Below are 24,214 nucleotides of genomic sequence, written 5' to 3' on the forward strand. Positions count from 1 at the left end.
AAACTAATTATCTGTTTACCCATCTCACCATCTTGGCAGAGCCAGGCTGATGGCCTTTCATAAGTACAGAGCTGGAAATGATGAAAAGAAAGTCATTTGAATAAAATAACAGATCACTTTGTCTAAATAAGTTATGGGAAGAGCTCATCATAAAGTTGTTGGTTCTTGCAGACTTTAAGGAGAAAAAAAGAAAGTATTCTGTAAAAGGCCCCAAATAACCCTATCAATTCTGTTCCACATTTTTCACATTTTATTTGAATTTAATTTTGTCTTTAGAAAGCCATGCATTTTAGAAATTTGTACTGCATAATACATTGACAAAGCAAAGCTGTAAACTTGCAATACTGGTTTGAAATACCAGTGTATTCGTATAAATACTGTCTTCACTGATAAAACATTTCTCAAAACAAGGGAGCAGTTTGATGTGTGTTTCAGCAAGTAGCAGCGGCAGGTTAAGCAGTTTATCTTCTCCTCTCTATGCCTACCCCTGCGCTACCTCATCCGTTATGCCAGCATTGTTGGGTTTGTAGCCAAGTGGTAAACTGAGTGGGGAAAACAGATCTGCCTTTAATTAAAAAAAAAAAAAAATTTTTTTTGACAAGTTGTTTTTGAGTTGGACCAATTCCCTTGTGCTGAAAAGAGAGTGGGGATGTGAAAAGTAGCTGGAATAAGTACCGTGGTGTAAGATCTGCTTCAAGTTGCTGATTGTCTGAAAAAATCTTGACTCTACTTGAAAATAGGTAATTTTGACCTTTGACAGAGCATTGAAAAATGAGTACAAAAAAGTATTTAGAAGAACATGCACAGTTGGGATTTTTTTCCCTTGTAAAATAAGTTTGGATAAGAGTTGGTTATAGTAAATTTGTGTGATGGCATTTTCTACCCATCCAGTTTTCATAAATTTACGTATCACTTGGTTGAGCCTGTAATTCAGCAGTTCTAATGGGTTTTTAGAGAAGAAAGGCAGACCAGAAGGGTTAAATGTTGGGAAGGGTCGTGTAGCTGACCTTAAGCTATTAAGAGAAATTAGATGTAGAATTTCAGCAGCAAGAGGCAGAAGAAAAGTGTGATTGATGCAGACAAAAATAATCTGTGGAAAATGGTCAGAAAATTATGTTCAATTTGCCTAAGCTTTTCTCTCTAAAGGTGAAAAGAGAATCAATTCCTTAGCTTTTAAGATCTATGCAGTTCTATGGAAAATGTAAAACCCTACTTTAGAGAGATCTTTGAAATTTCTTTATCTGATGAAAAGTGTGTTTTGGAGCCCCCTCATTTTCAAAATATTCCGTGAAAGAGGAAGCACTGTGCTGGGATCACACTTTCACTTGAGTCTTGACTTTCTTTTAACCTAAGATCTGACAATAAATTTAACTGAAATAAAAAGCCGCTTTTGAGAGAAAATCTGAAACTATTGAAATGTGATGCTTCTGGATTGGTAGAACTCTTCCATCCCTTTTAGCTTCGAGTAAAAAAACAACAAAAAGAAGACCAAACAAACCCAAATTTGTCAAATTTTCAGTTTGAGCCAGTGTTTCTGCTTAAGTGGCCACACCTTATGGGAATTTGGAGGAGCCATGAAAGAAGGGTTCTGTTAAAAAAAACCAAAAAAATTCAGGAGCTCGACTAAGGATTTATTAGGAGAAGACAAGATTGCTGAAAATCTTTGAAATTATATGTTATTCAGTGAATGTCCATCAGCTTTTACCTCAGTGCTATGCAGCTACTTGGCCTGGAGCTCACCTCTCTTGCATTTCTACCTATCGTGTTTAACAATGTAACTTTGAACCTCAAATGAGCTTTGGACCACTCTGGCCCTCATGTTTAGTGAAATAGAAACAAAGAGTTAATAGGAGTACATTGCTGTTGATGGGATGGTGGGTGTTCCTTGTTCTGCGTGCTCTCCTAACCCAGTGAAGCAGTGTACCTTGTGTTAGAGGTGTTGGTGTATTATCATTAAATAACAATGAATAAAAGATCGGAATCCTGAAAAGCCATCTGAAAGCCAAAAAAACTGTAGAAGAACTTCAAATTAAGTATCTGAACAAAATAACATTTCAGTGGCTGTGGAAGGTCTTGCTGGATGGCCATGGTGTGCAGCAGGCTCTTTTCTAACTGTCTTTTTAAAAGTATGATTTAAAGAGCAGTGAAATTGTGTTTTAAATAAGCAATACTCAGTTTTCACTGTTTCAGTGTCTGATGATCTCTTGTGTGTGTGTTTTTTTTTTTTTTTAAGATCTTGTTGGTTATGGCAAAATCTTTCATCAGCGTGTGGTACAATGGGCTACCAGCTGGATGATTTACAGTCACCTGAAACATGATATACACATCTCCTCTTCCTTGTCCATGGTAAGTTTTGTTCCTGTACATACCTATTAAATATTTGACTTCAGAGAAGGAACTAAAAGTTTGCAGTGACCCCCGTGGGATGTGTTATTCCCGTTGTTTTCATATGGACTAGCCTACAGATGTTAATTTACTGAATACATAATAAACAGTTCTTAAGCTGTTTGAGGATGTTTTAAAAACTTAACTACTAAAAATAACTGTGCTAAATTTTTCTCTTTTGAATGATTTTAGAGCTGTACAAAGATCCTGATACACAACTTGAAATGTTGTCTTTCCCTTTAGCTTGAAAGCATACTCACCTCCGTGTGGAGTGTCTTAGTTCAAATCAAAATCCAGCCAAATGTACTTTTTTGGTATGACACATACTACAACGTATTTAAGAACACAATAACTGTAACTATGTTACAAATATGATTCCAAAGAGGGGAAAAAATAAAATGAAGAAAATATTTATAAAGAAGTTTTCAGTTTTATTTTTGCACTGCTTCTATGTTTTGTGCCTACAGTTAATCTGATTATAGTCTCCGTGAACAATGTTAAGTATTGTATAAACATTAATATTAAAAGAAGGCTCCTCATAGTATAACTGAACTATCACTTCTGATTTACAGTGTCCAGACACACAATAATGAGATCCAAAGCACTAGTTGTTCATTTGGCTAAACACATTGACAAACCAAATTTGGATATCAAAATGTTCCACTGACTGCTCTTTAACTCACCAGAAATAGCCGCTCAGTCTCCTGTCCAAATATCAGGTTAAGTGTTTGAGGTTAAAATCCCCACTGTCTTGCTCTTCTCCTTTTTAAGGCTTTTGACATGGCTCTTACGTCGAAGTTTCTTTGTGAAAGGTACTGAATATTCTGGAATAGTTGCTTAAGCATTGTTAAATATGTCTGTAAATGTTTGTTACCTTAAGTCTGTGTGTAGGGTTCAAGTCAGAAAAGATATGACATGCTAGCATGAAAGGCTTCTTTCCTTTTCTATTCCTGTTCCAGATTTCAGAATCTTTAGAAGTTTGCAGAAGTAGGTAGAAAAGCAGAGAGCTGCAAGTGTTGAGAACTGAAGAGGCAAATTAAAGGCATTACTCTAAGCCATTCTTATGACATGCTTAAATACTATAATGAACTAACAGAGAAGCAGTAGAGTTTCCAGAGGTGTGTTTGCAGTTGATAATGGATGTCTTTAAATACCCCATATAAATGGATAGAAATATTTACCAGAAAAACCAGTTACTATTATTTTTGGTAGCAGTAGATATTTATACAGTGAAGTGGACAGACATATAGCACATCTTTTTCATCCTTTGGAGGGCATCTTCTGCCTGCCTCTCTGTTACCAGTTTCAGCTGGCTTTGCATTTCAAATTAGATGTCTCCCAGGTACTAACCATACGACACGGAAACCAGGGAGTCAGATAAATAGCAAAGAAAACATCATCTCACTTGTTTCCGCTGGCAAATTATTGACGGGGGAAAAAAAAGATATTGTTTGGGTTATCTACCACCTGTTGATTCTGCGATGCAGTTCCCTGGGTATTCATTTCATTCTGCATTGATCCCTAAGCAGGTTTTCTATCTGCCGAATTAGCCGATTTGCTTCAAAGACTTGACCTTTTCTTTTCTCCTCTTCCTTATCAGCAATGTGCCATACATTTCTGAGCCTGTTTTTGCATCCTGAATATGCACTGGTTCATGATGAAGTAAGGGCTTTGTGACAGGTCTGGTGGAAGAACTAACTTCTTTAAACAGAGAAAAGGATGTCTGTCCCATACGTGTAAACACTGCAGCGTTTTGTCTCCTTTTCCAGAGGTCTGCTACACCACATTTTACTGCAATTATTCCCTGTGTCATTAGTATGAGAACAGAATCCAGATCACAGTGCTTTCTTTGTGGCCAAACTAAAAAAAAAAAAGAAAAAAAAAAAAGTGTGATGACATCTTAAATGGTTTAAGAAATGCCATTTCATGTTGCCCTGACAATTAAAAAAAAAAAAACCCAAAACAAAACACTGCTTGCTTTGGCAGTCTTGTTTGTCAGGATTGTTCCTCTTTGCAGTCAAACTCTCCAAGCAAAGAGGACGTGTGTTAAAGAGCATCTTCACCTTCCCCTCACTATTGTGTCCACTGAAGACACACGTAGGCCCTCAAAAGCCCAGTGAGGTACCCCGCTGCTTCTTTCTAACCAGATTAAAGGTAAGGTGAACATCAGGAAGTAAACAGAATGTCACCACACATGATATGAAACCTAGAGTATTTTCTACCCTTAACACGGTATCATGTGGAATGGTATCTGGAGGCTAAATAAGCCTTACTTGTCAAATTTCAAACTCTGTGAGAGAAGAAACAATAATCAAAATGGTAATATGCATTTAGAATCTGTAAAATAATAATGAGTATAATAATAGTTACAGTGTGTTCCCAAATCCTAAACTCCATTAGCTAGACCAGGAGAACCTACTACAGAAAGATACTTTAAGATGATGAAGTCAGGCTTTTAGAGGAGATGGTGGGATATGAGAAGAATTTATGTGAAAGGAAAATGGAGTTTCTTACAAGGAAAGAGTACTGAAAATGCAAAATTATACATCAGCCTGTAGTTACTGTTTTCTGTATCTTCATTCTGCAGTGGACCAGCTGGTATCAACTTCGGCAGTTTTTTTGTGGCTGGAAAGCAGTCAACTCCACAGAAAAAAAAAATATTAAAAAAAACCCCACCACAAAACCCAAACAACAACAGCCATAAAAATTGGAAAATCTAATTGTCTCCTATATATTGAGAAACTTCATATGATATTTTAATATTGAACCAATTGTTTTAAAGATATTGAATATGTAAAGTTAGCACAGGATGACAAAGAAGCAATAAAGAGCAGAAGCCAGGTGCTGTTTTGGAGACATTTATGATAACTAGAAAGAGAATATATAAAACATTAAAGGTCAGGACAGCTACAAACAAGGCAAGTGGTTCAGACCATATGGTAAGTTACAAGAATACCAAAGGAATTTTAGTACATAATCACATCAACTTATCAGAAGGCACACTGAAAATAAGTCTAGGAAGCTCAATTAAAAAAAGACACAAAAACAAACTGTAACAGGTATCCCAAAGTCCTAATACCAGATGTATTTTCTGAGTGTTATATAGTATAGATGACAACAACTTGTAGGAAACATCAGCAACTCCTACGTAGTGCTACAGTCTGTTACAGTGTACAGATGCAGTACAGAACTATCCAACCCATTATCAGTTTGATAGGGGAGGATCCTGGAAAGCTGGAAGGGTTTAAATGGCAAGTGATCTAGGATGTATTGGTAACCAACTGCCTCTGGTGACCTAGCAGCACCAGCTCCTCTCCTCAAAGTTGAACTTTGTTGAGCTACAGGAAACTAGTGCAACTGACTCGGAGATCTTTTTGAAATGAGAGGCAGCTTTATTTTAGATAATTCGTAATTGCGTTGATTTTAGCCATATATTTTCTCACAGTGGGATGCTCACAGCACTGAAATACATGTCCAGGTGATCTGGCCAGCGTCACTTGTGTGCAAGTCTGAAGGCCAGGAGATACCAGCAGTTGCATCCTCACCACCTCTCTTAGGCTTCTCTTGGTTAGCGGCAACAGATGAGTCTTTTATATGATGTAGGACCCAACAGTTGCTATATTTTGATTGTTCACCTCAGAATTTTGATTCAGCCTCTGCAAGTGTTAGGCAAATCTGCTGCTCGGTGCTTGTGTATTCTGCTTTTGTGTTGCTCAGGGTGGCTGGGCTGGCAGGAGGAGGCACCTGGCACCAGCACACAGTTGCCTCTCCTGCCTGCTTACACTTCTGAGCTGCACAGCAGCCTGCTTTACAGTGTAATTAATTACACAATTTTAATTTTGGATACCTAGCTTGAGAAAATATGCTAAATGCTTACTCTGAAATCCGAGGACCTTGAAGTTACCTAGGAATAAGCATCCAAAAATGTGCCTAGAAAATGGAACTTTGTTTCTTTTTAAGAAAAACTAAATATATCCATCTCCTGTTTGGTGGACGCTGGCTGCTGGAGGTGGTGCTTCCTGTATCCCTGAGGAGCCTGAGTTTGATAACTCCTATAGTTTCTCTCAGAAAGGATTCAATAGGGACTTCTCAAAAAAAAAAAAAAAAAAAGATAAAAGTAATATACTGCTTACAGAAATCAGTAAATTTTTCTTTGTTCTTTTATAGTTAGCAGGCAGAGTTCCTTTCTGAATGCTTATTGTTTTGGAGGTTTCGGAGGTTTATGTTACATAAACATACATGTGGGAACTAGATTTTTATATGAGCATCATTCTGAAATAAGATAATATTGAGATATTTAAAAGCTATGTGGCCCCAGCTGTGGGAGAGGAAAGTGGGCCTTTGATAATCAGAGTAAATAATATTAGGGAAAAAAAGTGTTCTTAAAGAGACTGAATTACTCCTTCCCCCACCCCTGCCCTTAATCATCTAAATAAACAGAATACTCATGAGTAAAACCCAGGGATATGTTGGCTCTAAGGCCCTTGGGAGGTCTTCTCCCACTCCAGGTGGGACCATCACCCACCCCAAGGAGGGCAGCCGTGGCTTTGCACTTGGTGGGGCTGGCTGCCCGTCCCCTCCGCCCCATGTCCCTACTCATACCGGGGGTTATTCCATGACACGAACCCACCCTCGCACCTGGGGAATGTCATGAGGTTTCTGTTGGCCCAAAAGTCAGGTGTATAAAGGTCTTTCCAGCTAGAGGCTCTGCCGTCAGCCTCATCAGCACTCCCCCTAATTTACTGTCAGTTGTGTATTTGCCAGCAGGATCTCTTTGGCAACCAGCAGGTCACTGATGAAATCATCGAACAATATAGACCACTGAAATTTACCTTTATAATGAGATAGGAATTTGGTTTTAATTTCATTTTTGGTTATTTTCAACATACTAATGTTGTCCTATAATTTACCTAATAGCAGAGAACTGTTGCAAGGACATGTGCCTGAATTAAGCATAATCATTTTAAGATTAATTAGAAAAGTAGCTTCACAAAGCACAACGTTAGAAACCAGGTAAGAATCACTGCAGTTCTGTGACTTCCAACTGATCAAATACATGTGGAATCTATATTTCCTCTAACTTTGATTATTCTCTTAGCCAGCACCAGCAATAGGAGAAATGGGGAAAAGGAGAAACTGGTAGAAAAGACAGAGCTTCTGAAAAGCAATTTACATTTCTCAGCTCAGGGAAACAAAATCTAGGCTTTTTCAAGGACTAATTAAGTGCTTGAGAAGGGGAGGAATGAGATTCATAAGTTTAATTCATGCTGTTACAGCAGGCATCCACAGTTCAATTCTGCATTCATTGCTTTTAGATGAGCTCTGTATTAAATCTGAGTAAATTTATTCAGGAATTTATATAGGAGCCTTTTTTTTTTTTTTTTCCTTTTACCATTGTCAATAAAAGCATCTAGGCATTGACAATTTGTTAGCTTTGAGAGAACCATCTCACTGAAATCAGAACTGCTGCTAGAAAACTAGATCAGGGCAGATTTTTACAAGTAGATCAGTCATACCTTCTGATAGAATAACTACTGTTTTTAGATAACACCTTTTCAGACTCTCTGGTTACACTGAAACACTAATGGATACCCATTAATAAAGTTGGAGTAAAGAAGCATAAAATCCACAAAACTTTAAGGAGTGAGCAACTCAATCTTTAATATCTTTCTCTGTTAAGTTTAATGTCTGCTTTTCATAAAACCATATAACACTTCCCTTTATCAGCTTTCCTCTCATTTTCTTCCTTTTGTACAATACTGTTTTCTACAGCTTTACATAAACATGTATTTTGACTGCATTGTGTGTGAGTTAAGTGCATTTTATAATGGTTTGTAGCAACTCATTTGTGCTATAAATTTCTGTGGGTAAGCATTTCTCTTGTCAAATTTTAATTTTTCTACCCAATTGCTTAAATGCTGCAGTGAGTAGAGTAGTTCTTTACCATGCTAAATTAAGGAAATAATAATTTAGATCCATCAGAATACTGATTTTGAGCAATTGGTACCACTGGCTTAGTGAGACATGATATTTATTATTCTAAGCATCAATATATGCTATTATATCTCAATGTTAATTTGCGGTATGTCATTACCTGATGTCTTTTTTTTTTGTGTGGTGTGTATATATGTATATATCGACGTGTGTGTATATAAAAAGATGAAAGAATAGTTTTAGATTATACAGAGACCCTTTAAAAATGTTGTTTGAGGGATGCTTGCTATAGTTCTTTTTATTTTGTTGTAGCTGTAGCAATTGCATCTCTGGAGCGACCACATTTTTTCAAGTGGATTCTACATTTTAAGTACACAAAGGCACTTTCAAAATGATAGAAACTTTCAGGCTGGAAGATACAGCACTTTAACCACTGTTATTATGTAGCACAATAAAAAAAAAAGTCTTCAATTATACTAGTATTTAATCCAAATCAGTGGTGTTCTTCAGATCTTTTGTTTGCTTGATGGTTCGACATTCACAGAAATAACACACTTACCATGGTGTACTCTACCTGCTGCCTTTTTATATATAAGCAGAGTGTTGAATTTATTAAAACTAGGAGTTTGTTTGAAAAAAAAAATATGGGAGAAGCGAGACTTTTTGAACTGTTTTCTACTTTTTCTGTTTGTTACTGGAGAAGAGTAATGTATATCAATAATACTAATTTAACTAGTTTGTGCAATTTCTCTTATATTGAATCATGTGTCACCTCTTTTCTAGAAAATCTTAGTCTTATTATTTTATTGTTAGTTTTTTACTATTTTTTCTGTTTTGGACAAGCTGGTGCTGCTTATTGCCTTTCATCTTGCCTATGCTAGCTGAACTAATAAAAATCTTTGCCTCTGTTAGATTCTTTTGCCTTATACAGGATCTAGTATAAAAATACAGTGATGCTTCAGTGTAGTGTCAAACTAGAGTCTTGCCTGTGTTTGCTCACTACAGTAGCTTTTATCCTAATACTTTTTAATTCTGGTATCTTTACCGTGTCCTCTCTTTGGCAAGAGCTTTACTGGTTTAACATGTTTACTCACTTGTAGTTTTCCAGGGATTAGCCAGTCTTCATTTCCTCTCCTAAGTGAAATGAGTGCTGTGGTGCTCTGTTAAATAGTCGGTGTTTCACCACAGAAATGTGGGCATTTTAGTGGTGTGGAAATTATTTCCCATTGGAGAATATATAGCTTTATTCAGGATGTAATACTTGCAGTCTGAGTTTCATCTTCAGCCAAGTGAAGTTAATGGCTTGACTCTGCATTGTACAAGACCTTCTTGTATAGTGCTAATTAATCAGTGCCATGCATTAAAGCTGAAACCTTTTGGATAAGAAATAACAGCAAGGCTTCAACCATTTGTACTAATAAAAGAAAATGTGCCATTTGGGGTTATCCTGAACAGATTTCAGCTTGTATTACATCCTGTGTAATAACCTTCTTAGTACATTTCAGTTACATAGTTTGCCGTTCTTGGATTCTTCCGCTAAGCTGTTTTGTTGCTTGGCACAGTTGAGCAGCTGCTGTGTTCCCTCCTCCAGGTGGCTTCGCTTCAAATGCCTGTGAAAAAAATGATACTACTTAAAAATAGGTAACACCACAGTAACATATAAGAGGTATTTAAAATATCTCATGGTTCACTTTTTTTCTTCCTGAAAGACTGTTGATATTTTGGCTTTACTATATTATAAGAAGGAGAGAACGTTTTTCATGTTAGGAAAAGCATTTAATTGCTTTACAGGCTGCCCAGCTACATATCTATCAAAGAGCATCTGAAGCCTTTTGAGAGAGGATTTGTGGGTGTGATTATGCTCAGGGGAGATGAAGGAAGTGAAGGATATGCCTCAAAGTGGTGAATCCTGTGAGAATTGAGGCATCAAACAACCTTTCCAACAAGAGCCTGAAGCAACACATTAGCATCTACAGCAGGCTATGCCAATGAGTCTGAAAAGCTCAGATTAAATGAATGCAGGTGTTGATGTTAGACAATCAGGTCTCTAAAGAATAGTGCTAGTTACTATCAAGGGATTGTTCTTGCCAAAAGAAGTTTAGAGGTAATTTAAATTGCGATGCAACTCATCTTTCTGTTGACTCCAAGCAAGGTCATAAAATAGTCATGCATGTGATTTAGTTCTGAACATGAGTCAGCTGTGGAGCAGGAATACTCTTAGATTTCTTTTGTTTGGAACATTTACATGCTTGAGCTGATTCACCATATTTGTAAAAGATCTAGTGTAATTTTTTTTTAAACCAGAAGAACTAGAGCCTAACTGAGGAGAAGCAATTCAAAATAGAGTTCTTTTTCTTCTAATGAGAAGTTTGCTCGTTCTTTGTCCTGTGCACAATAAGGAAGAACAGCTCTTTCAAATAAATTAATAAATAGAAGCCTTAGATTTTATGTAGAGGGCACTATTTAAATCCTTTTTCAAATATATTAACATTTGAATAAGCAAGAGGGGTTATTCTTAAAAAAAAGTGTTGCAAGATTTAGGAACTTCTTGCCCACTGTGTTTGAGCATAATTTAGTTGGACAGGAAAGACAGAGAACCTTTGTCCATTTTTGAAAGGATGTGGCTTTGGGAAAAGGTGACTTCATTTGTGTGTTTAGAATGGACATGCTGACTACACGTGGGACACCTTTTGTAGGTGACACAGATGAGAGAAAGGAGCTTGTAACTCTGATGCTATCTGTGGGGGCGCTGCATGCATCTTCTGGCATTATGTATGTTTATAATCCTGAGCCATTTATAAGATAAGAGCTAATTCAGCTGTTCCTGAAGAGTCATTGTTATTTCAGAGGATAAATAATGCTGTCATATTATCATCACTTCACTGAGTATTATGAGACTGCTAACATTGACTTCCTCTCTATTTGGTTAGTTTAAATAAAGCTATAAACTTTGACTGTAAACTGTTTTGTGCAGAAGCTTTTATACCACATTTCTGTGAGCTGTATCATTGTTGACAGAGTTTTCGATTATGTTTGACTTTTATTTTTGTTCCCAGTGTTTTATGAACTTTGGATTGAATTCATGATTATAAGGTGTCTAATTACTGATAAACTCCTAACTATTTGAAGGATTGAAATAAAGCTCTTTGCCTCTGCCTTCCCTCTCCCTTTCCTTAAATTAGTAATGTGAGAGAAGAAAGCCAAAGCAAGACACCAATATTCATGTGCAAAGAAATTAGTCATAACCTGGTTATGCTGTTGCTAAGAATGCTTTGACTTGTCAGAGGTATGTGATACAATGCACTTGAAAAGGTGCCTGTGCTCAGTCTGAAATAAATTATTGGAATAACTGGACACTTCTCAAACACTTTCTTTAATCCTTAAGGTTTTGGTTTCCTGATGTGATAGGTGAAAAATCAACTAAGTGGAGAAATGTTTTTGTGGTGGCATGATTGGCCATTCCAGCCAGGAACAGCCCTGATCCACCAGATTGAGAAGGGCTGGTTCCACACTGAAGCTGGACGTGCTCTCCCTGTCCCTTCTCCCCCATGTCTGATGCTCAGGCAGCATAGATGTTACTAACTTCCAGCAGTATTTTGTCCACCCCCACCAGTTCTTAGTAACTGGGACATTCCAAGAAGTTTTTGAAAATTGAATTTTTTGTAACTTTCCCAAACTCACATTAATGCTTTCTAGCATCCCAAAGGAAGGTTAAATCCTGTGACTGCTGTTTTTTTCCCCACTAAATCCATGCTGCTTTTCCAATAAATTAATTTTAAAACCATGTTAGTTTTCCCAAAGGGGAATTTTGTGTTGCACCAGTTAAAACTAATAAACCGTCACCTTTCCCCTCCATTTAATATGGGTAGCGATTCCAGTGTAATTAACCCATTATCCGTGACTAGTTATTATGGTGTGGGTCTTCATGTGACACCCAGTTTATGTAGGGAATTGCATTAAGCATAAGAAGTAAAAGCTTCAAAATTCCTCTACTGTGGCAAAGGAATTTTTTTGCAATGTATGAGCATCTGTTGGCTGTAACCCACTTCATTTCTGCGGGGATCATACTCCCCCAACTCATCTGAGAGGACGGTGGTTGCTGTGCCCTGGCACAAGCTTATTAGGAAAAGCCTATTGCTGCTTCAGAGGGTCTCAAGATGGAGCAAAATGGATGGGACAGGCATCTGGGAAACAAAAGGTGAGGATAAAACAAGACTGGCCATCCTGAAAATGTAGTTACGTAGCAGTAGCTAACACTGAGGCCCTATGGGACTGTTATTTTATGACTTTGGGGCATTCTGATGTTCAGACTTGAGCCAGTGCAGTTAAGAAAATTATGTACAAGTTAGAGAGGCAAACTTTTCCAGGAGGTTACTACACTTCTGTGATGTCCAAGGAAGGTTTGTCAGAGCTCTTTTGCAGTCTCTTAAAGTTCTACAGACCCCTGAGATCTGGCGAGAACACGTGTCTCGTGGACTACTGTGATAGGTGATAAACTAGCGTTATGTCGGTGTTTTCACTGCACTTGTGGGGCTTGCTCTCTATTTACAGAGTAGATGGGTAAATTAAAATTCATAATCCAGGAAAACAAGAGGTGATGTTAATTTAAGACATCTGTGACATGGTGGGAAAAGACCGGCAAGTCAGTTTAGTAGCTAGTTTATGTGCTCTTACACATGTTGGGGGTATAACGAGAAATCATAAATAATGGGGGTGAGGTTGGGGATGCAGAGGGACATTGCAAAGAGAGAAGGAAAAAGGGCGTATGTAGTTTGAAATTAAGTAACTTTTATTGGGAAGTCAGAACGTTTATGCTGTTCAAGGCTTTCTGCTACTTGCCTCTCAGGGTGGGAGTGCTTCTTTGGAAGTCTTTTCCTTAGAAAGTAGGTCAAGCACCTTCTGCCACTGGGGTGTTTTGTTTATGAGGGAGAGGGCAAAATGAAAATGATTTACTAGCAATGCTTAAGAGCTGTCGCCATCTACTCCTTGATGGAGTGCAGGTGACAGTAAATGGCATGTTAGGGTACCGGTTAAATTAGCATTATTAATTGGCTCTGCTTATTATTTTTCCTTCTGTGAGTCTTTTCTAGGTGCATCTTGCAGGTCACACAAAATATAATCAAAGCAGTTGACTCTACTGTATGTGTATTTCCTTATCTTTGCTTTATAATCTACTTGTTCAAATGTGCAAACTGCTCTGATTAACTCTAGCTGGTTAATCTGTCCCAGAATGGTGGTGTTTGTGTCAACTTTTTGGTGCTTCAGTATGGAGATTTTTTCATTCAATTTAATTCAAAAAGTAAAAAGTATGTGGGACTGTTAGTGACTGGTACAGGAGTGATTTTTCAGGACTTCAAATGGAGGAGAAACTGCCCATCTATCAAATTTACAATCTGTAAATTATTCGAGTTTAGATTGAGTGGAACAAGGAGTTAGTTTTTAATTACACAGCTATTCACCTTTTTCTTTAGTAGAAGTGTGGAAATACGTTCCTTATAATTTGGTCTTCAAACCATGTCTAGTTTGATCTGGGATGATGACCTTTTTCGTGGGGTCAGCAGAGCAGTTATTAACCTTCGTAAGGTGTTCTGGACTGTCTTGGTCAGTTGAAAATCAGTTTGGAAGTAACCTTTATTTCTGGAAATGAACTCTTCTCATATTGCTTGAAGAAGGAATTACAGCAACACGTAGCAGAAGGTATGATACGATATAACATCTAGCACTTGCTTGTGTCTGCATGCGCTGAAATCTCTGCCTGTCCCAGCACTAGCAAAATGGAAGCTGTTGATTTCACCATGCATCAGCTATCAAACTGTTTTGGCTTTTATTGAGGTGCTGCTGCTGTTTTGGGGTGTTTGTTTTATTTTGTTTTTCTTTCACTGTCATTATCCTTGAAAGAGAATAATGAAGACCAACCCTCATTCAGTGGATGAGTAATTTTTACACAAGGTCAAATGATATGAACTATGTATAAATGTAGTTTAGGAGTTAGAAGGGAAGCTCTTAATCCTTAGAGTGGTTGGGCTCTGCAGCAGCTCTGAAATACAAATAATGAATTTGATAAATATATTAAACAGATCATGTGACCCTTTGATATCCAGCACCTTGGCATCTGAAGCTCACCTTGCTGGTTCCATACAACCATTGGTTCAGGGAAATGGGGTGGCTTTTAGGAGTGTAAGTGCTTCAGTAATCTATCAGAGACCAGTCAGACATGGTGGCATGGCAACATAACAGGACTGGTTCGTTGTCAGCTAAATCTAATTGGGTCTGAAGAATGCCATTGTTTATCCACATGGGATCCCCCTAAAAACAAGCCAATACCTTCCTAGCTGCGGCTCTTTCACGGAACAGCTACCGGCTGCTACTGAGTCTTTTTCTACAGGCTCTCTAATCTAATCTGTTGTGTTGATGATAACTGATAGAGTTAAGCACCACAGAGTAGGGCCAAAAAGGAAGTTATGAACAGAAGTCTCGCAGCACTGGGGAAGGATATGGAAGTCATCCTTCTGAACGGTGTGCATCACAACTGCCAGAGTGACAGAAATGGCTGGGAATGTTTCAGCACCTGAAAGGCATCTTACAGTCTTGGCACACAGAAAAAAATGAAGAGATCTAGATGTTAAGAAGCAAGATGTTACAATGTGTTTAAAAAAGCCTTTTCTTAGAGCTTTGAAGCACTCTTGTGTCTGACAAAAACTTCCATGGGGTTGACAAATATGCCCCTCCTGCTCGTGCCTGCCCTGTCTTGTGCAGGCAGTTCCCCTTCTCCTCTGCTAATCCTGCACTTAATCGTGAAGCTGAATGCACTGATGAAATTGTTCTCTTTCTCTTAGACTCTGGAACATTTAAGACTAATTTTTAACCTGAAGTCTCTGTTCTTCCACTTGAAGATTTGTCAGCTTTCTGAGCTCTAGTCACTCCTACAGCCATGGCAAAAGCTAATTCCTTTGTATCATGAGATTGACAGTTAAAGGCAATCCATAGAGGCAATTCATTAATTTACTCGTTAGCTTTTCTTTTATCCTGATGGGATACAAACAAATTATTCCCTCTGCCTTTGCCATGTTCTTTCTCACATCTGGAGGCTGTACTTGAATGCCCTGAGGTTACTTTATGGCAGCTCGCTCTTTCCCAGCAGGTCAGGCACTGCAGAGCTGTGATTGTTCCTTCTGCCAGAGCTCGGCATGGTGAGTCTGTCCCCCTGGCCTGGGTAGGTGGCAGAAATGCTGTGTCCCAAGCACCATTGTCATGAACTGCCGCTTAGAGCTTGCTTCTCAGGATGCCGTCCCAGCCTTTCCTCTCAGCTGCAGGACTTTGGGCCCCGCTGTGCAGATCCAAGATGTCTGTGCAACCTGGGGGTTAGACACCTTGTTTGATCCTTTCAGCAAGGAGCCCAAAGCCTTGAACCAATTTTCTCAATCACTGTTTCCCACCAGAACTGGTAAAACAAGTGAGGATTTTGGTGGAGAAAAAGGTGGGGGGTATTGTGTGCACTATCAGTGCTGAAATCAGCGAAAACTTTTCTAATTAGACTTTTCCTTTGTGGTTTTTTTTTTTTTTTGATACAATAATGTTTGAAAAGCTGAGGTGCTCTCAGCTGCAGTGGTGGAAGCATTACAATGTCATGTGCTGCAAATTCAAGAACAGTATATTGTTGATCTGTTAGCTTAAAGCTCCTATTCTATGATTCTATGTCATTGATACAACAATTTCCTCAGATATGCTAGCACTGCTTTACAGAGCTGTGACATTTTGAATTATAAAATAATTCTTGAAGCAAGGAGGTTGTTTATTATCTCATCCCTCTAGGCTGATAACCAGTGCAGAGGTTGTCACTCAAGATACAGATTACAGTATGTAACAAAAATTATTTAAATTGTTTCTGATGTATTTGAGCAAGAGATATGCTAACATTAATTTGTGATCTTGAAATTAAAAACAGATTTGTCTTCAAATAAAATTGGTGCATTATGAAAAATTCACATTTCAGAATATCTGATTGTAATAATAAGATACAATAATAGTTTCATTTTTCTCATCTGAAAGGTAAATTCATATTTAGGCACACAAGTAAAAGTGGTCTTGATCTTGGTTTTCTTTTTTTTTTTCAATTCTATTCTAGAAGCATTGAGTCTACGGAAATTTTCTGTACTCTGCAAATGCAATTTTTTTTTTGTCTGCATCTTGACACAGTGTAATTTTAACACTGAAATGTTAATAGCATTTTCAGGGGAGTAATTCATACAGTTCTATTGCTTATGTCACTGTCAAAAAGGAAGGAAATTTGCCAGACCTGGGTCGCTGTTAAAAGGTAATGTAAGCTTGAACAACTTTGTGAAGGGCGCGCACGTCCTTCATGGTGCAGAACCCTGCCTGCCGGATAAGAACCGAGGACATCATTCAGGTTTCAGTTTCTGCCTTGCTTTTAGGTTTTGATGGCAGTGGTTGATATTGCTGAATTTTCCTTTGAACATTCACGGTACTTTGTGTAAAATAATTTTCTTGTGCTTGGCCCATTTAGGAGCATACCTGAGCCGCGAGCGGGCTGGGAGACCTCTCTGACTCTTTTAATGTGCTGTAGAACAACTTGTCTATTAGGATAGATTTACCTGACCCAGTGAAATGATTGTGTTAGTTTTCAATTGTGCTTTGCTCATGCTTTTAATATAGCTTCACATTTTCGGGGCATAATCTGTCTCTTTCCATACTGCGACTTTCTCTCTGAATTTCAGCAGAACTGCTCATGTGTTTGAAATAAAACATGTGCCTAAGTGCTCTGGTGGCCGGGGGCCAGAGCACTCAACTCATGGCAGGGCTGAGCCCTAAGTGCGTGCTGCTTTAATGTATAGTCTTCTCTAGCCCAGGATAAATTGGGATTAACTCTATAGGAAGTGTCACAGTACTGTGACGATTCAGAAAATACCTCGCTATATAGAGGGTAGCTCAGGCTCCTAGCAAATACAAGTGCAAAAGGAGAAATGCCTGTGGCGTAGAACTTTTTCAAGTTGTTGTCAAATGAAGTGCTTTTTGTGGCTAATGAATTGGTCAGTTAATTTTTTCATCACTGTGTTCAAACTCATTATTACTCTTGTCTTTTCACACGTTGTTGAAGACAGCGTTAACTTTCTTTCCATTTATAAGGGCTTTAAACACCTTCATGTTAATATTGAATAAATTGAATTTGTGGTTTAATCTGTGCACAGAGTACATTATTGCTGCTGAGGAAGCAGAGGGAAGCAGGCAGGAGATCTCCATTCTCTGTCTTTTGTTCCTGTTAGACCACAAAGGCATTCCAGGGTCCTTATCAGCAAAGCAGTTTGATTTTTTCCATGGTAATAGTGACATAAAGTGATATAGTTCAGACATGCATTTTGGCAAGTATTATTTGGTAACTAAGTCTTCAACACGTAATGTTATGCATATTCTATTTTTCTATCAATTTCTGCGAGGGAACTTTTTTTCGTTTGAGGGATAATTGAAAGACATCCTTTTTATTTTATTTTTTTTTATTACTTTCATTTGAATAAAAGTCTAGGCTATTTTTCTTTGGATAGCATACCTAGAGACAGAAGATAAGAAACCTGAAGGGTGATATTAACTAGTGTATGGTTAAATTTTGTTGATCACTGAACTCTGGGTGGCTGGTTCTCTTGCTTAGTTGTCTGGTTTACTCTTGTTCTGCTTTAGTTTTTCTTCTTTTTAGCTCCAGTGCTTAGGAGTGCTGCAGTATGTGAGCAAAACTCAGGAATTGTGTTTACTGAGTCAGCAAAGCATGGAAAAGGGGCAAGTGGCCTTCCAGTCTCCCAAGGGGGATCTCTTGGCTTGGTGACAGAAGATGAAATTATGGGTGCGGGACAAAAATACAATGGAGTGTTTGGAGCTAGTAGAGCTTAAAAATGTGAAAGCCAAAATATATAAATGAAGGGCTGGAAGTTGCAGAATGTGACATGATAAAGGGCCACAGCTGAACATTAGATTTTTGGGGGATTTTTTCAAAAAAAACCCCCAAAACAAAACAAAACAAAAAATCCCGGGGGTGTGTGGGGTGGGGTGGAACAACCAAAACCCAAACCAAATAAAAAAATAATCCCCCAAAATCCAAACCAAATAAACGAAAAAATCCTATAGTCTCAACTGTTGTGATGGAAAAACATAAATAACACTGAAAATACACTAGCAATTCAGAGTGGTTGCAATGGGTTCTCTGTTTGGGAATCACAGCTGGTTTTTGTTCTGCATAGGAGGCTGTTTTCCCTCCTTCCACAATTATCGTTTAGTCCTCAAATGAACTTCCATACGGTCGAACATTTTGTTTTCCTAAACTTGCCTTGCTTACCGGAGCTGATAGATTGTACCAGTAGTACCACTGCCTGTGAGTTAGTGTGAAGTAGCTCAGCACTGTTTATTCCCCTACCTGTTGCAGTTGGTTATTTCCAAGCAAGTAAAACTATGTATTTCTAGTTAAAACATATGCTGGCATCTGCTAAGTGCAAAGTGCCTAGGGTGAATGAAAATAAACAGAGCATACAGTTTGCCTCTTCAGATATTGTAGGTAGTGAAATAGCCACTGTTAAGTTTTGTGCTTTTTTGTATTCTCTGCAACATTTTGTACTTACTAATCATACCTTTTTCTCCACAGTAATTCTGAAGTCTGTTACTTGCCTTTTTCTCCCTCTCTTCCTTTTTTCAGCAGAGATCAAATCCCTTCTTTCTTCATTTTTTTTTTTTTTTTTATTTTCCCAGAATTCTTGGGGGAAAAAGTTATATGCATGAACTCAAGTTTTTGTGATAAAACTTTTATTGTAGAGTGTCAATAAAAATAGAGGATGAATAAAAATGGTCCAAAATCTAAAACAGGGGAAAGGTCCAAAAAGGTATTTATTAGACATTATGCTGCTTGATTGTGCTTATGTGACTTCTGTGCTTGCCAAAATCTACAGGTTAGGAGGTAACAGAGAAACATATTCATATAGCTAAGGAGATCTTCCTGTATGCTATTCAGACAATATTTAAATTGTCCTTACAAGATATTATACTCGGCATGAAGGGAAGTTGGCATAGAAGTATGTAGAAAACAAAAGAACTAATACTGTTATGCTCAGACTTGTGCACTTTTCAGGGAAAAAAAGTAGCAAAGGCTACTTTATGGTTAGAGACCTCTGGAGGTACCTTGTTCAGTCCGCGGCTTGAATCAGGACTAGCTTCGTGGTTCAACTGGGCTGTACATCAAGGAGTGCACTGCTACCTTGCTAGAAAGCAATGTTCACATTTTTCAAAGGGGAAACAAAGTTTCATCATCTCTAATTATGACTGAGATGAAGAGCTTTCTAAACAGCAAAATCTTGGCAGAATACCATAAATTCTGCTAAGTGATGTCTTTCAAGATTGCAATAAAATATGACTATGTAGAGCCTAGCTCTATCTTTACTAGCAGTATGTCTTTGCTGAGCGGGTTATTGGTAGTCAGAAATTGCTCCGTGTCACATGCCGTGGTAACTCACTGTAGTACTGTGGTACTAAAATATTTTTATTTCTTACCAAACTACCCTTAAACACCCTGCAAGATATTTCAGGATACGTGGTACTGCAGAAGTGGCTTATACATAATATAAGGAAATAAGCTTTTTCATGTTGTATTGATGTTTATGATTTGAAAAGTCAATATTTATTACCATTAAAGGATATGTTGTCGAGAAAGAGTAAGCTGATGTTTGTGGATATAAGTAATCCTACAAAAGACTGATTAGGAGGATTGCCAATTACCTTCTTTTTATGGAGCATCATGACAGGCTTCAGATATGTTTTCCACGGAGCGCTCTCTGAAGGAGCTCAGCAACCACAGAATAATGATGTCAGAAAGCAGTTTGTGTTTCAGCTCGATTAGCTCATGTCACTTTTGTGTCTTTTCTGAATTTGCTTTAAAATCCTGATAAATCTCTGCCCATGTCTCAGCCTGCTCTGTCAAATCGTAGAGGGTGATGCTTATGAAAGCATCTTGCTGAATCATATGGAGCATCTCTGGGTTTCTCTGGCCATAGCCTGGCAGCATGCTGAGCCTGGAGAGGATGGGGCTGATGGCAGGGGAGAGGGCTGCCTCCAGGGGACATCCCTCCTTGGTGGCCACGGGGCAAAGCCTCTAGTCATGTAGGAGCAGATTATTATACTGTGTGGCCACCTAAATGCATGGTCGTAGCCAGGGTCCCTTTTTGCCTGTCCTGGAAAGATAGCTCAGAGGTTGCTTATGATTCTGGGTGCTTTGGGAAGGATATTTTTTTACTCTTCCCAGCAAGATGCATCATGAACTGTCACCTGCACTTAGAATGATTTAGGTACCCGTTCTGAAATGATATAAGCAAATGTTCCTTTGATAGACACTCATCCAGGAGCATTAGCAGAAAGCAGTTTTAATAGCCTAACTTTGTAGTAAAAGCAACAGAAATTTGTAAGGGGGCTCGTCATTGTTGTGCTGTATCAGAGCACTGGAGCAGGTTACAGTCCTTGTATGTCCAGCAATGGCTATAAGCCTGCTGGTTTTGCCTGGTGGTGATTCTGGCTGACCTCCTCACCTCCAGAGGGAGAAGTAGTATGGGTATGTGACAGAAGAGAGCAAAGAGAAATCCTGTCTAAGACTTGAAGTTATACTAGGGATGGAATTCTGAGGAGATGCCTCCATGAAGTTTGAGAGTCTGACTAAATGCAAACCTTTGATGAAATGACTCTGTATTTGGTCAAGTCCTTGTGCTGCAGTTATTTTACAGAGCTTTGAGTTTTTCCTTTGTTCAGTAAAATAGCACTAAAATCTAAACCAAAAGTAAATGCAAAAAAACCCCAAACCAAACCAAGGATCTATCCTCGAATATTGTTCCAGGCAGCACAAAAGGGACAGATAAAAATAAGTAGTGGCATTCAAATTTTCCTTTGTTTTCCACAGGCTTCTTTGTTTTTATATCTTTCATTGCTATTTCTCTGTAAGACTAACAGGCATAAAAGTTTTCCAACGATGTATCACCAGCCTGTTGTGATTTCTGTATACTGGGGATGTGTCCTCTATCAGGTGTTTGGGGGGAAAAAAAGAAGTGGTTTTTATAATTATGTAATATTTCTTGCAATAAATCACTTCTAAGAGACGCAAAATCCCTAATACAGAGAGATATTTCTAATACCAGTTAGTCTAACAACATCTAGAATTAAGCTATTTTATCCTTTGATAAGTTACCTGTAATTGTCCGCAAAGTGCTGTAACCTGGTTTGTAATTTTCTGCTGCAAAACAGTAAGTATTGATGAAGTGGTGAATGCTTATAAAGCCTTTTCACGGCATGCTGTCTTTAATGAGAAGCTTGCAGTCTGCAACTGGGATTAGGATAATATATTGCCTGTGACTAAGCGCTATGGAAACTTTCAGACTTGCTTAAGATCAAAGAATTCAAAGCTTTTAACTCTGTGCGTGATTGTTACCTTAGCTGGTTGTAGACGTACGTACACGTTCACGTTACACAGAGCTGAGTTCATACATCACACTTAAATGAGGTGCTGAGCAGGAACTTGGGCATCCAGCACAAAAATGTCCTAGTTCCTTGGTGAAGCATAGCTCAGAAATGGAGAGCTGCTGCAGCCATCGTCATGGCAGGGCTCCAGTTTCTTGCCTGAACTTTCCATTTGTGTTGAGCAATGCAGAAGATGGCTCAGGTCTCTCACAGCTTGGAGCGTTACAGCAGATAGGCTGTATAAGAACACTTGAGACCTGAGCACTAGTTGCGGGAGGACTTCTGCAGTCTGTTCTGGAAACAGTGGAGAAGTGCCCATATGCTTAGGTATAAGTGAGAAGGAGTGAGGAGGAAGGTGAATCTCAGTGAAACTCCTGCAGATGAAAAGTCCCTGTCCTTGCATACTGAGTTGCATATTTAACAGCACTCCATAACAATAATTCTCAAAAGAAAATTTGTAGGAACTTAATAGACTATTGCCACTATAGAGCAAGGGAAGCTATGAGGGAGACGCAAAATCGCTGTCCCAGGACGGAGAAGTAGTCTGGCTTAGAAACCCTGCCTTAAAATTCATCCTTTGCCCCCGAGATGCGTGGGACCAGCCGCAGTCTGCAGCCCAGCACTGAGCACTTCTCCTCCTGAGGCTCTGCAGCAGCGCAGCCCTGTGACACGCACTGCCTCTGTCCCCCAGAGCCCCCAGGGATGCCTTCCCTCAGGAGCAGCCCGGCACAGCTGCTCGGTGTGATGTGCTGAAGGTATCCAGGATAGGGCAAGGGAGCTAGAACAAATAAAGGCAGGCTCAGAGGGAAGCCTAGATTCTGCTCTTCACATTCTCACAGCAGAAAACAGTAGCTCCTTGGCACTCTTACCTCTGAAGAGCTGGGCTGACCAGTACAGACAATGCTCTCTCTCATCTTTTTCTCATCCCTCACCTCTGCTGCAGTCCTCTTCATCAGTCAAAGGTAATCTTGCAACCACACACTTAAAAAAACAAAAGTAAATTTTGTCTTTTATCTCCTGTTCACTCTCCCTGCTCCAGCTTTCTCACATGATATTAGAAAGCAAACAGTCTCTTCCAAGGCAGTTTTTCCTTTCCTTTTTGTGTTTGTGTGTCTGTGTAGCTTTCTTCCAAGCCTAGCTCTGATCTTCAGCAGGCTCTCTCTGGAATCCCAGAGATGAAAAGCGTATGCCAGGCAGCCAAGTACCATCTCTCCCTCTTAGAAACAACTTCATTTGAAAAGGGGCATTTGCTTTTCTCCTGTAGCCTGTGCAGCAACTCTTAACACCCTGTCCTCCTCGAGGCTTTGCCTTTCCTGTCACTGAGGCCATTAATTGATTTCTGGTGTCTATTCTATTAATTCAGGCACCTTGTTAGAGTTGCAGTGACTCCTGGGCACTTCTCTGTGTCATCCAAGCTGACTTTTGGCTGGGTGCCATCCCTGACTTTCATTTTGCTCTCTGGATAGAGAGCTGTACCAGACAGCACAGATATTTTTATTGTAACTAAGTACAGAAGGGAGTATCCTGGTAGGACAGATCTAGAACAAACTTTGTGACAATTTATTCAGGCATCCAGACATACTGGTCCTGGATCTTCTTGAAATAACTTTTTTGAGTTAGTTTTTTAAAACATTTTTTTTTGTTTAACACATTGCCTATTGTATTATTGTATATATATTTTTTTAATTACTTTCTAGGCAGTTAAGCACTAGACTTTGAGTTGACTTTGGCTTCCATAATATCGGTATTTTACTGGATTTTATTCAGTTCTTACTAATTACATATGCAGTTTCATTTGATAGAGTAACAAGCTTTGAACGTAGTATTCAAAAGATAATAAGTAAGATTTGCCCTTACAATTCCTCATCTTGACTGTGTTTATAAATGTTGTGTAATCCTGCAAAGTTAATGACTGAAACTCAATAATATTTTCTGCATTGCTCTGATAATACTCATCAAGATTTTTTGTAAGAAAAGAAAAAATGTTGATTTATTGTGTGGCAAAGCTAATCTCAGCACTACCTAAGCATACTCATCTTTTCTCTTTGTGATTGCTCCCCATCCTCCTAGGTGTGACTGTCATGAGAAATCACTAAAATTTTCTCTTTAGGCGATGAATTACAGCACTGGACCATTCAAAGTATGACATCTCCAATCCTGAAATGAGTGCACAGATGAGTCAATAAAATGCTGGATCATATTAATAATTTATTATAGGGGTAATTATACAGGAAATAAAAGGGACAGAGAAGGCCCTCATCTGCTTGCATCATTTCTGAACATTGAGAGATGTATTGTATGCCTGATGGAGGTTCTTAATGCTGTTTAAGAAACGTTGGCCTGTAGCTACGCAGAACACCTTAGAGAACTATTAACACACCCCGTAAAATACTGAGAGACTAGTTAC

General features: G+C 38.6%; 1 protein-coding gene across 1 annotated transcript in view; it reads left to right on the forward strand.

The window, feature by feature from the left end:
• Window positions 1-2,232: 2,232 nt before the first annotated feature.
• The window catches only part of CHRM3 (cholinergic receptor, muscarinic 3), a 181,221-nt gene continuing 159,239 nt past the window's right edge, over window positions 2,233-24,214 (forward strand). Inside the window, exon 1 of the mRNA XM_010077998.1 lies at window positions 2,233-2,346. The gene's annotated coding sequence lies outside the window, so the exon portion shown is untranslated. The remainder of the gene's footprint in view (window positions 2,347-24,214) is intronic.

This window comes from Pterocles gutturalis, unplaced genomic scaffold (genome assembly GCF_000699245.1).
Source record: "Pterocles gutturalis isolate BGI_N339 unplaced genomic scaffold, ASM69924v1 scaffold1571, whole genome shotgun sequence".
In the NCBI taxonomy this organism is placed as follows: Eukaryota; Metazoa; Chordata; class Aves; order Pterocliformes; family Pteroclidae; genus Pterocles; species Pterocles gutturalis.